We start from the raw sequence: 12,084 nt of genomic DNA on the forward strand, positions 1-12,084 counted from the left end.
CCATGATCTGGGGAAACTGCAAATCCCGAATTAAATTAGCTCTTTACAGAAGACACCAACTGATTAAAGCAGCATCGCCCTCTGTTTTAAGTCTCCGATTCACCATCGAACTTTTGCTTTAGGATACAACTTGCTCGCTTTAAGTTGCTGCCCTCTATTGCCATGTTCAGTCTGAGTGGAACTGGGGTTTATTCAGGTGCTGCGGAGAGAAGGGGGCTGCACTCTGTCATCTATCGTCCTTTCACTCTCTGGACCAGGCCCCATCACAGCTTCTAAACTTAATGGTGAACTGAAATAGGAACTGCTAGACAAAAAGAGACTGAGGTCCAGTTCGTTTGCTTTCGAACCCTCCTGTTAATCACAATACAATGTTTGAGAGGTGCTGACTAAACATAGCAATCAATCTCTATCAATTAGGCTACAACAGACCGAGAAACGACATGAGGAAATCCCCTGGTGATGGACAGCTTTGGGGGAAACCCTCGGTCCAAAGTCACCTTCTCCTTGTCAAGTCATTTCAAAGGATTAAAATTTTGGATTGTAAAATAAAAGGTCAAATTGAATTTGTTAAAAGAAATGTAGAAACATTTTAAAAAGTAGCAGCTTTTAGGCTTAAAATGTAATTTTAATAAAAAAGGATTGGGATTTAAGATCCCACGTCCTTCTGGCTAGTACAGAACAGCCTGCATGTCCCAAATACATTCATAAAACCTAGCGGACACACATAAAATTCAACACAAATCCTCATTTCATTTACAAATATTTCTTAGCACTGAACAATTTACCCGCCTCCTCAGAGGACTACACAGCATAAAATCAGAACTGTTTTACCAGTATGTGGGTGAAGGTCACAGGTTCTCTGAAAGCAGCGGCTTCAGTAGCTGAGATATCCAGGGAGAGTGTCCACGTGGGGTTTGGTGGATTCCACGCAGCGGCAACTTGCAGCTGATGGAGAGGAAGAGTCCTTCACCGTGGTATCAAGAGGGAGCATTTATTTCAGGGGACCTGACGTCAGGTTGCCTGGCAACCACACCGGGCTGACTGCGGCTGCTGCATGGAGCAGCTGGTCCAGCATTTTGAGCCTTGCACTGATTCCCACCATCGCTGCGACTAAGGAAGTAATTCCAAATTGATCCTGTGCAGAAAATGTATCTCCTCAAATGAGCTCTTCCTGAGAAATGTGATGGCCCGACGCAGGGTGAAGGAGGAGGGAGAGGAAAACAGAGATACAGGAGCGAGAGAGAGAGAGAGACTGCTTATTGAGTGCAAGGCACACGTACCATGTGGTACTGGCTCATATAGGCCATGAGGGTCCCAGGTGTGATCTTTGCTCGGTGCTGAACAAATAGAACACGAGAAGGCCATTCAGCCCCACAACCCTGTTCCGCCGCCGTTCAATGAGATCATGGCTGATCTGTATCTTAATTCCATTTACTTTTCTCCTGGTTTAAGTGGCAACAGGGTCAGCACAAACCCAACTGTATCAATTTGGAGTTGTCAGCAACAATATAAGATTTTGACCCAATTCGGAGCAATTTACACCTGGATCTGCCCGAGATGTAGACCAGCTGCACCATCATAATTACAGCCACTGAATCCAAGGTTATGTTTGCGACGATTCTGGGGATCTTCCTCTGCCCTGGATGAAACGGAGCTGTCAGCCGCTCTCCACTGCCTTGCAAACTATTCCACCGCATCGGGCATCACAGCCAAGCACAAACCCATGCACGCATACTTTCCAGCCTGCAAACGGGAAAGTAATCAGGAGGAGGGTGCCTTGTTAGATTTTCCCCCGCCTCCCTAGCCCAGGTATCTTAACTCTATCTCCCCGCCTTGGGTTATGTAGCCCTTAATATCCTTGCCCAACAAAAATCTATCAACCTCAGATGATGATCATCTTGGCTGCTGTGATGGGGAGGGTAGGTGGGGCCTGGCCTTAATGTTTCATTCTCTGACAGTGCAGCCCTCCATCTAATTACAAATGAGCGTTGGTGTGGTTTTTGCCTCCAGCTGTTTTCAGTACCAATCCAGTAGATGTATATAAGCTAAATTAATTGCACTTTTTGGGACGGATGTTATATTGAACCTGGGCTATTATAACCTGGTTATCCAGTGTTCACTAGTTATTAAATACTGGCAGCTTTCTGGCTGTTGCTGTTTCAGTATCAGTAACAGCCAAGGGAAGCAAAATTAAATCCGCCTCATTTTGTCCATTGCACACCATTATCACAGCGTATTAAATATATAAAAATTTTAAAAGAAAGGCAGTCATTTAATCCTGGGTCTGTGTAATCAGAAGCCTGAAATTTCAAAGCTATTACCAATCCCTATAGTTCTCCAACCAAAAGTGATTCGGCCTGAGGCTGTTTATACTTGGGAACCAGTCAGCTTTGTCGACTTAAAGAGACGCAGCAGCAGGGTGATGCATTGCACACGTCAGGAGTTGTGTGGCTGTGGAATGCACTTGCAGCGTTAATAGTCGAGATAGACCCTATGTCAACATTTAAGCTTAGACTGAATAGGTGATGAAGCAAAAGGAGCCTGAAGGGATGTGGCGATATGGCGGGTAATGTTGCTAGAATTATTTGCATATGTACTTCACTGGGATTGTGGACCTAGATTTTGTGCTCAAGTCTCTGGAGTGGGACTTAAATCCATCATCTACTGACTCAGGCACTGAGTCATAGCGATGACCTGACTCTTGCCCGGTATGATCATGTGGCTGGGAAGAGCCTTCCTGAGTGCACAATGTAAGCTGACACTGCAGTTCAGTACTGAGGGAGTGCTACATTGCCACAGGTGCCTGTTTGCCTCTCCAGGCAGCTCAAGTGGATGTTAAGGGTCCCACAGTTCTATTTGACAAGGAGCAGGGAGTTTCCTCACCTTCCTGGGCCAACATTCCTCCCTCAACCGCCACACCAAAAAAAAATGCGTCATTGGGTGCATCGCTTGTGGGAACTTGCAGTGCTCAAAATGGCTGCCATGTTCTCACCTGTAAGCGGAAGCACTGCATTTCGAAATATGTCATCATAAGCAAATAGTTTCAGGACGTTTGAAGAGAAGTGATTCTAGCTCCGTATAAATGCAGGCTCCTCTGATACAAGATAGCGCGAGCTTCACATTTCTCATGTCACTTGTCATCCGATAGCCCGGTGACTAGCGGTAACCATGGTAAGACCTGGGGAAAAAAAGAAATCCCATTTCCCATCATGGCCGTCCGTCACCTCAAGATACAAGCCGTGAAAGAGGAAATACTGCCACTGTCTGCAGTTAGTGATTGGATTTTTATTGGGCATTAAGAGCACATGGTGGCTGCTGGTGAGGCTGAGAGAATGAGGATGAAATCGTTCATCAAGTTTCCTGGGTCCTTGTCCTTCATAGGTGTTGCTGATTGTGTCCCAGTCTGGGCAGATGGCTGTTTAGATTATCGTAGAATCTTACATCACAGAGGGAGGCCATTCAGCCCTCCATGCCTGTGATCGCTGAAACTCTAGATGCTAGATCAATTGTTAACTTTAAACTGAGATGGATAGATTTTTGTTAACCAAAGATATTAAGGGCAAAGGCCAGTATGTGGAGATCAGCCATGATCTTACTGAATGGTGAAACTGACTCAAAAGAGCTAAGTGGCCTCCTCCTGTTCCCATGATGACTCCTTGGAAGACTTATCTCTTTCTAAAGGCCTGCTACCCGACCAAACCCGACGGGACCTGACGACGTGTGTCGGGTTTGGGTCGGATCGCACTTCCGGGTCCGGCATTCAGGCTCGGGTCGGGTCGGGTCGAATCGGACACGCTCCATCACCACCTCAGCTAAGTGACTCTGATGTTAATTTACTTTTTGGACTTTACAGTTGGTTTTGTTACAGTTATTTTAAGCTTGTGCAGGCCAGGAACAAAGTGAAAAACGAAAGGACTCGGGCCAGGTCGGGCCTGGTGCCAGCTGGGGTTCTGTCGGGCTCAGGTCGGGTCTCATTTGCAGACCGGAGCAGGCCTTTAACTCTTTCCCCATAGCTTTGCAAATATTTATCAAGTATGTATCCAATGACCTTTGGACACTCAGATTTATCCCAGCTTTGAAATAGTGGCCACGGGATCTTTTATGCCCGCCCGAGAGGGAAGACAGGACCTTTAACATCTCTCATCAGAAAAGCAGCACTGCACCAGTGCTGGCACCGGGAGCGTCAGCCTAGATTCTGTGCTCAAGAGCCATAACCTTCTGACTCAAACACACAACTTTCTGACTCAGAGGCGAGAGTACGACCAACTGAGTCACGGCACAAGTTCCTTTGCAAACAATTTTTTTCCCTAGCTCATCGTGGGTGAAACTTCCTATCCAGCCTGTGACAAAGAGCACTCGATCATCAGTTCCTGGGAGAACCAGACCGCTGTGTTCCGGTGTGGCAGGAAGATAGACAAAAGACAATGGATGAGGCCAAGCAAACCAGCTCCAAGTAAAACTCCTCAACGCATCAAAACAAAACAGCTAGTGCCCGAGCCACAGAGAGAGAATGGCGGTTTGTAGTTACTAGAGAGAACTATGAGTCCTTGCAAGGGAGATTGCATAATGCAGCGAAAGGACTTCATTATTAAAGAGTTTTGTTGGCTTTTGTAGAGTTTACAGGAATAATAAGTCCCGAGCATATGGATTCCACACCAAATCAAGGGAGATAACTATTCTATTGTAACAAGTTAGCCAAGAAATGGATCAGTGCCAGATCACTGTACGGGGTTGGAACAAAGAGCATAAGCATCGAGGGTCCATTTGAAAGTTACTCAGGTACAATGTGAGAAGCTTGGTGTAGCTTATTGGAATAGAGTGAGGGTCCTACATACTTGAATACCCCAGGGTTCCAGCTCAGGCCCCAGAATTTACCTCCATGCTAGGATTACTGAAGCCTTACCGTTTTCTAACGAGCTCTTCTGGAAAGTGTGTCTGTTATGATAGAATTCAGTCCAGCCGTGATAATGGACATGATCAAATGGTCTATTGATACATCTAAAACCAACATCACTTAAACAGATTACATAGAATTTACAGCACAGGAACAGGCCATTCAGCACAACTAATCTATGCTGTGTTTATGCTCCATACTCCACTTCATCTAACCCTATCTGCACATTCTCCTATTCCATTCTCTCTCATGTTTATTGAGCTTCCCCTTAAATTCATCTGTGCTATTCACTGTAACCACTCTAAGCGGTAATGAGTTACCACATTTTCATCATCAACCCTCCCTCTAATTTTTCTTCACTGTGTGCGGCTCATTTGTTGCACTGCTCGATCCCTTTAAGATTACCGCACGACTGCATATGCGTGCCTCTCGTGCGCCGTTTGTTCCGAGCGGTAAGTTCTGGACTGCATCCTGTGTAGCTTAGAGAGAACATTGCTCACCACTGAGCAGAAACTGTTCTCCTGAATTCCTTATTGTCTTATTAGTGACTGTCTTATCTGGTTCATTAATCTCTAGGGTTCTGAAAGCTCCCTCACGTGAGGTAACAGAGCTTGTGATTTTTTTTTTTTCACATCGAGGGGGCCTTTATTCCTCAGGCCCCCTTTATATACATATTTACAGTTTTAAAATAACTTTATTAAAACCAGATAAATAAACAAAAAAAAAACTCAAATTAAAATGTCATTCTCGGCGTTGATGATGCACTCCAGTCCCTGCGGTGCCCACCGGTCGCGGAAGGCCTCAAGTGTACCGGCGGACACCGCATGCTCCTTTTCCAGGGACACCCGGGCGCGAACGTAACCGCGGAAGAGAGGCAGGCAATCGGGGAGGATGGACCCCCCGACGGCCCGCAACCTGGACCTGTGAATTGCCACCTTGGCCAGGCCCAGGAGCAGACCGACGAGGAGATCCTCCTCCCGGCCCAAGCCCCTCCGCACCGGGTGCCCAAAGATCAGGAGCGTGGGACTGAAGTGCAGCCAGAATTTGAGGAGCAGCCCCTTCAGATACTCAAATAGGGGCTGCAACCTCGCACACTCCGTATAAACGTGGAACACGGACTCGTCCAGGCCGCAGAAAGTACAGGCGGCCTGGGAGTCCGTGAACCTACTTAAAAGTCTATTGCACGGGACTGCTGTGTGCAGCACCCTCCACCCCAGGTCCCCGATGTAAAGGGGGAAGACTTCCACATAGAGAGACCTCCATCGGGGTTTCCCCTCGCCGCCAGATGGCAACGCGGACCACCAGGGCGTGTCCGGCCGGCTGACGAGGGCGAGGAAGTGGAGAGTGTGCAGGAGCAGCCCGTACAGGAAACCCCTCCACGCCAATTAGAATGGCACGGAGGGCATTTCCAAGAGGCGGCTCGGCTGGAGGACCGGCTCCCGAGGAGGGTTTTGGGGCCTGGGTCCGATGAGCAGTTCCAGCCGAGCAGGAGTCAGCTCGGCCGGGATCGCTCCGCACTCCCGAGCCCCCTCGCCACCCGCAGTGAGGGGCTTATGATATTGCACCCAGCAAAAGAGCATCGAGGATGGGGGAGGGGGCAAGCGGATGGACTGAGAACAAAATGCAGGCCGTGCTGCCAGTTCACACCTTGCTGGAAACCTCCCTCCGAAGAATCTTGCCCATGGCCATCGGTAGACAAACAGTGGGAGTGGAGTTCAGCTGTAGTTGATGTCTCTGACTCTGTATTTTCCTGGGTAATTTACTGGAAGTGTGGGTCTAATTTACACAATCACTGTGCAGTTTAACTCAAAAGCTGTTCTGTCGGTCAGAGAACTAAACTCGTTTGAGGGACAGGAAGAGTAAATGAATCATTGACATCTGTAACAACTGGCAAATAAAAATCACAGGAGACTTCATAGGGAGTTCTTCGGAGCTTCCTATTTACTCTGAACATCATATCACAGTGTGACATTAATTATTAGACACCAAGAGATCTTGTTAATATGACAGGGATGCCGACATTCACGATTCCCTCTCAGCTACATTGTTCTCTTTCCTTTAATGGCCGTTAAGCCTTATTCCAACAGTACAAAAAGTGATTGGCAAAAATAACAACTTGCATTTATATAGCATCTTTAACATTGTAAAACAGCCCAAGGAGCTTCACAGGAGTGTTAGAGAGGCATAGAAAAATACAGCACCGAAACAGGCCCTTCGGCCCACCGAGTCCGCGCCGACCATCAACTACCCATTTATACTAACCCTACATTAATCCCATTTTCCCTCTCACATCCTCACTTTCCCTCAATTCTCCTACCACCTACCTACACCAGGGGCAATTTTTTACAATGGCCAATTTACCTCTCAGCCCGCAAGTCTTTGGCATGTGGGAGAAAACCGGAGCACCCGGAGGAAACCCACACGATCACAGGGAGAACTTGCAAACAGGCACAGGCAGTACCCAGAACCGAACCCGGGTCGCTGGAGCTGTGAGGCTGCGGTGCTAACCACTGCGCCACCAGACAGAATTTGACGCTGAACCACACGAGCAGATATTAGGACAGGAAAGAAGTAGTTTTTAAGGTGCGTCATAAAGGAGAAAAGACAGGTGGAGAAGATTCACGAGGGAGTTCCAGAGCTTGGGCTGAATGCATGTCTGCTAATAGTGAGGCAAAAGGAAAAGGGGGGGGGTGCACAAGATGCCAGAATTGGGCGAATGCAGAGATCTTGGGTGGGTTGTCGGGCTGGAGGAGGCTACAGAGACATGGAGAGGTGAGGACATGGAAGGATTTATCACAAGGATGAGAATTATCAGTCCATTTTCAAGGAGAGGGGAAAGGAATGGGAGACAGGTGGAGGAGGGGGGGGGGGGGGGGGGAAGAGAATTAAATGGCTCCACTCCTAATCAGTATCCAGTAACAAAGGATTGTATTCAGTTGTGAACCCTATGATGGAACAGGTTGCTAATGCTCACTGTTACGACCCAGTGAGAAAGGTGTCTAGGGGTCCCTTTCAGCCTTCACCTGGTCTTAATCCCATTTTCCCTCTCATATCCTCACTTTCCCTCAATTCTCCTACCACCTACCTACACCAGGGTTTAATTTTAAACACACCGTATTTTTAACTCCCTCTTGGTGAATCCTTGATCACTGCTTTCCAATTATAAGGCAAAGAAACCAGCTAAACAGGTTTTCTTAGGTTTAAAGAAAGATTGAAATTTATTAAACTTAAACGCTAATTCGGTTAACACCTACGGATACACGACGCGCCCATGCTAGCATGCATGCGCGATACACACATATAGATAGAGACAGAAAAGAGAAGAAAAATAAAGTGGAAAAGTTTGAGGCAATCTCTGAAGAGGGTTTTTGATACAGTTCTTTGAGCGCATTGTAGAGTCCTTGATTGTAGGTAGATCTTGCTCTTCATTGGGGCCCAGTATTCTTCTTAAACCTTGTTTGCTGTTGGAGACCTTTCTCTCTCGAGGTACGTGTGTCTTCAGTGGATTTGGAATTCCGTGAGAAAGAGAAGGAGAGCCAGACAGAAGTATTTTCAGTCCAGGAGCAAACAGACACTCTCCTCAAACCCTCTGTGGCTCGTTAAAAAAAACCCTGGAACAGCCAGTTAGTCATGTGACCAGCTGGTCTAACCAGTCCTGGGTTGTATCACTTTCCAGTCTAATGATCCTTTTACACACAATACCTGGTGATCAAGGTCCAGTGTGGGTTGAATATGTCAGGGAACCGTCCTTTGTCCTTCTAAGCACCGTCTGTTAATATGCAAATGTCTTTTCCAGCCACAGTTTAAAATCAATGTTTATGACAAAATTAATATGCCTCATTAGTAGCAGGTGGGGGCCTACCATGACATCACCATCAATATATGGTAAACCAGGTGCTTTGGAACATCTTCAGGTGACACAAAAATGAGAGTTTATTCTTGGGGTACAGCGCCACATGTGCCGGTCACCTCCCAGTCCATAGCCCAGGTCCCCACTAATCGTCTGAGCCCCAGTGCTGAAAGCCAGTGGTCTGATTTGACTACAGTGGCATCACAGCCAAGTCCAATCCTGTCGTTACCTGACGTCCTCATGCTTGCAAGTTCTTGGAGCACCACTAGATAGCACTCAGGAGTGGGAACACTGGCTGAGTACCCTCACCCGAGGGCCACTGAACCCGCTAATCCATTTTAGATCAACTAACTCAGCATAGAGTGGCGTTCAAACCTGGCACTGTCCGAGTCAGTGTGGTACAGTTGCTCACTGAACCCCTGGTCCGATGCATTTAGAACTGGATCCCAAGTAAACATTCTTCTCACTCATGGTTTAACCACAGCTTCTCCCAGCTAAGCCAACACCAGCACTAAAGCTACTTTTCCTGCGCCTGGGCTGAACTTACTGACCCAGTGACAACCTACTTGTTACAAGTCTGACAACGTAACCAGTCCTTTTTATTAAAAGCTCAGTTGTTACGAACAGTTGAGGAGGGGGTTTTTGGCTCCCCTCTTGCCCTTCCTTTTGTTTAACGACAACGGGGTTTATTCCTTTTTAAACATTGGTGGCGTTTACCACCTGAGCGAGTGGATTTCATTTGTCTTTTAACGTGATCATGAAAGAAGCAATCGGACAGGTTGTCGTGAGTGTATACTTAACAATGTAACCCCGGTTTACAATAATAACGAAATACGGTACACAGACAGTAGATTACAGAGGGAAAAACAGATTTGGTGGTTGGATTAAAGTCCAGAATAAATGGAACTTAATTACATAGTGAGGTTGGATGAGTCAGCAATTGTCTGGCTGGAGTTGTACTCTAAGTCCTTGATTGGTCAAAGCGTACTTTGTGGTTGGCCTGCTTTGCTCAGGGTTTTATTGAAGGCAGACTGATAGGTAGCTCTCTTCCCCTGCTCTCTAGCTGTAGCAGTCTGAGGGTCCACAGTCACAGACAGTTTTCAAACTTGATGTTTTCTGGTGAGAGAGAGAAAGGGAAGCACACAGCCTCCTCTGCTGTTGCACACTCAGTTACTGCTCGTCTTCTGCAAGTCTAACAAAACTTCCAGTTTTTTCAGAGATGGACAGACAATCACATGGTTCGCTCAATCCCCTTTGTTTTTAATGAGGTCCAAAGTCTAAAACCCAAAACCTCTCTTCGGTGGGGTTGTCAGTGTTTACCCGCTGGAGGGATGTTTCCACTTATGAATGCCTCAAGATAGCTTTAACTGTCCTGCTAACGAGGATGATATGCATAAACTACTCAGTTAGCCAAAGCATTGTTCTGGCTGGGCTTCTTGTTAGACTTTTGTCTCCAGTTCAATCTCCTGGCATTTCCGATGCAAATTGCAGTGGCCATCTTGGCTACTCTTCTTTTTTAAAGTTAACTGTAGGATTTTTTTTCATTAAAAGTCTTAGGTAAGTTTCTAACCGATGAATTTCTCATTTGGCATATGGGTTTTCTTGACACTAGTATTCAACAATTTAATGATCAATCAGCCTGTTATGAAGCCCATGCAATTCAATCCTTGAAGTGATTGAGTATAGGCAGGATGAGTGACACCAGGGGCCAGATTTATTGTGGAAATAAAACAGAGGGTTTATATATATCTAAAGTATCCTTAGAAAGCCTTATTGAAAATTCCCCATCTGCAGTGACTTCTAGTTCTCCTCCTCTCATTAAAGCAATCCTCTAGTATCACATCCTTCATGTCAATCTCAAAAGGGAGTACTAACAAACTCTTTGACCCTGGAAGCCCAACATGGCGATTAATTCTGAACCAGAGGTGGAGGTCCACAGATGACCTCCTTTGTCTGGTGCTACAGCACTGACGACTCCAACTGTTGTTTGTCCTACAAACACTAGGTCAAGACATTTGAGGTCATTACTCGACAAAGCAGCTTGGATTACTTCAAAGTACAGCAAGAGGTAATAATAAAACTAGGGGTCATCAATATAAGACAAAACAAATTGGGAACTCAAAAGAAAATATATTTACCCAGATGATTGAGAGTATGGAACTAGCTATCAAATGAAGTGGTTGATGTGAATAGCATAGATGCGTTTAGGGGGAAGCTGGATAAACACATTAGGGAGAAAGGATTAGAAGGGTATACTGATCTGATGAGAGAAGGCTCATATGGAGCTTAAACAGGGGTATAGACCAGTTGGGCTGAATGGCCTGTTTTTGTGCGGTAGGTTCTATGTAATTCTATGGAATAATTGATCCATCTATACACACACAGTTATTGAGGCCAATTATTGAATCATAGGAAGTTATGGCACATAGTGAGGGAATTTAGCCCATTGTGGCTGTGCCGGCCAAAAGAAGTTATCCAGCCTAATCTCATTTTCCAGCTATTGGTCGGTAACCTTGTAGGTTAAGGCACTTCAAGTGCCTCTCCAAGTGCTTTTTAAATGTGATGAGGCTTTCTGCCTTAACCACCCTTTCAGGCAGTGAAATTCTAACACCATTACTAGCCACGTCACCGTGTCTAACAAAAATCTATCAATCTGGCCGACGGGCCTGTTTCAGTGCTGTATCTCTCTATGACTCGAGGACTAATCTCTGTCTTGAAATTTTCAATTGACCTCCAGCCTCAACAGCTTTTGGGGGATGACAGTTCCAGATTTCTACTACCCTTTGTGTGATACGCTTCCTGACATCACCCCTGAACAGCTGCACTCAAATTTTAGGATGATGCCTCCTTGTTCCGGACTCCCTCCAACCCACCTGTACTCTGGTGACCTCTGCTCATAAGCGTAGAAAGACTAGAATGGGATCATCATTAGCTCTTCAGGATTGACGTCTACACCCCAAACACCTGTGGAATCTTAACCCAGGCAAGAGACGCCTTTGGAATTGCAGGCAAATTCGGAAAGCACACAAGAAAAATATGAAATATATATCTATATTATCCAAATGTTACCCTTTCACAGACTAGTATCCCACAGCATAAGGTCTTTGCACATGAAATACAGTGCGGTTTAAACGTGTCTGCACCAGAAAATACATCACCAAGTCATTGAGGCTACACCTGCAGGAGCAAGGACACATCGCTGCACTGACTGGTCTCTGTGCAGGGAAGCAGTGCTCATTTCAAACCCTGAATTACTCAATCAACCTATTTATCCCATTAACCTGGCAGGCATGGCAACATATGGAAACGATGTCAAGTTGGAAACCTATAGCAGATCAGG

Source organism: Heterodontus francisci, chromosome 40, assembly GCF_036365525.1.
Source record: "Heterodontus francisci isolate sHetFra1 chromosome 40, sHetFra1.hap1, whole genome shotgun sequence".
NCBI classification, from domain to species: domain Eukaryota; kingdom Metazoa; phylum Chordata; class Chondrichthyes; order Heterodontiformes; family Heterodontidae; genus Heterodontus; species Heterodontus francisci.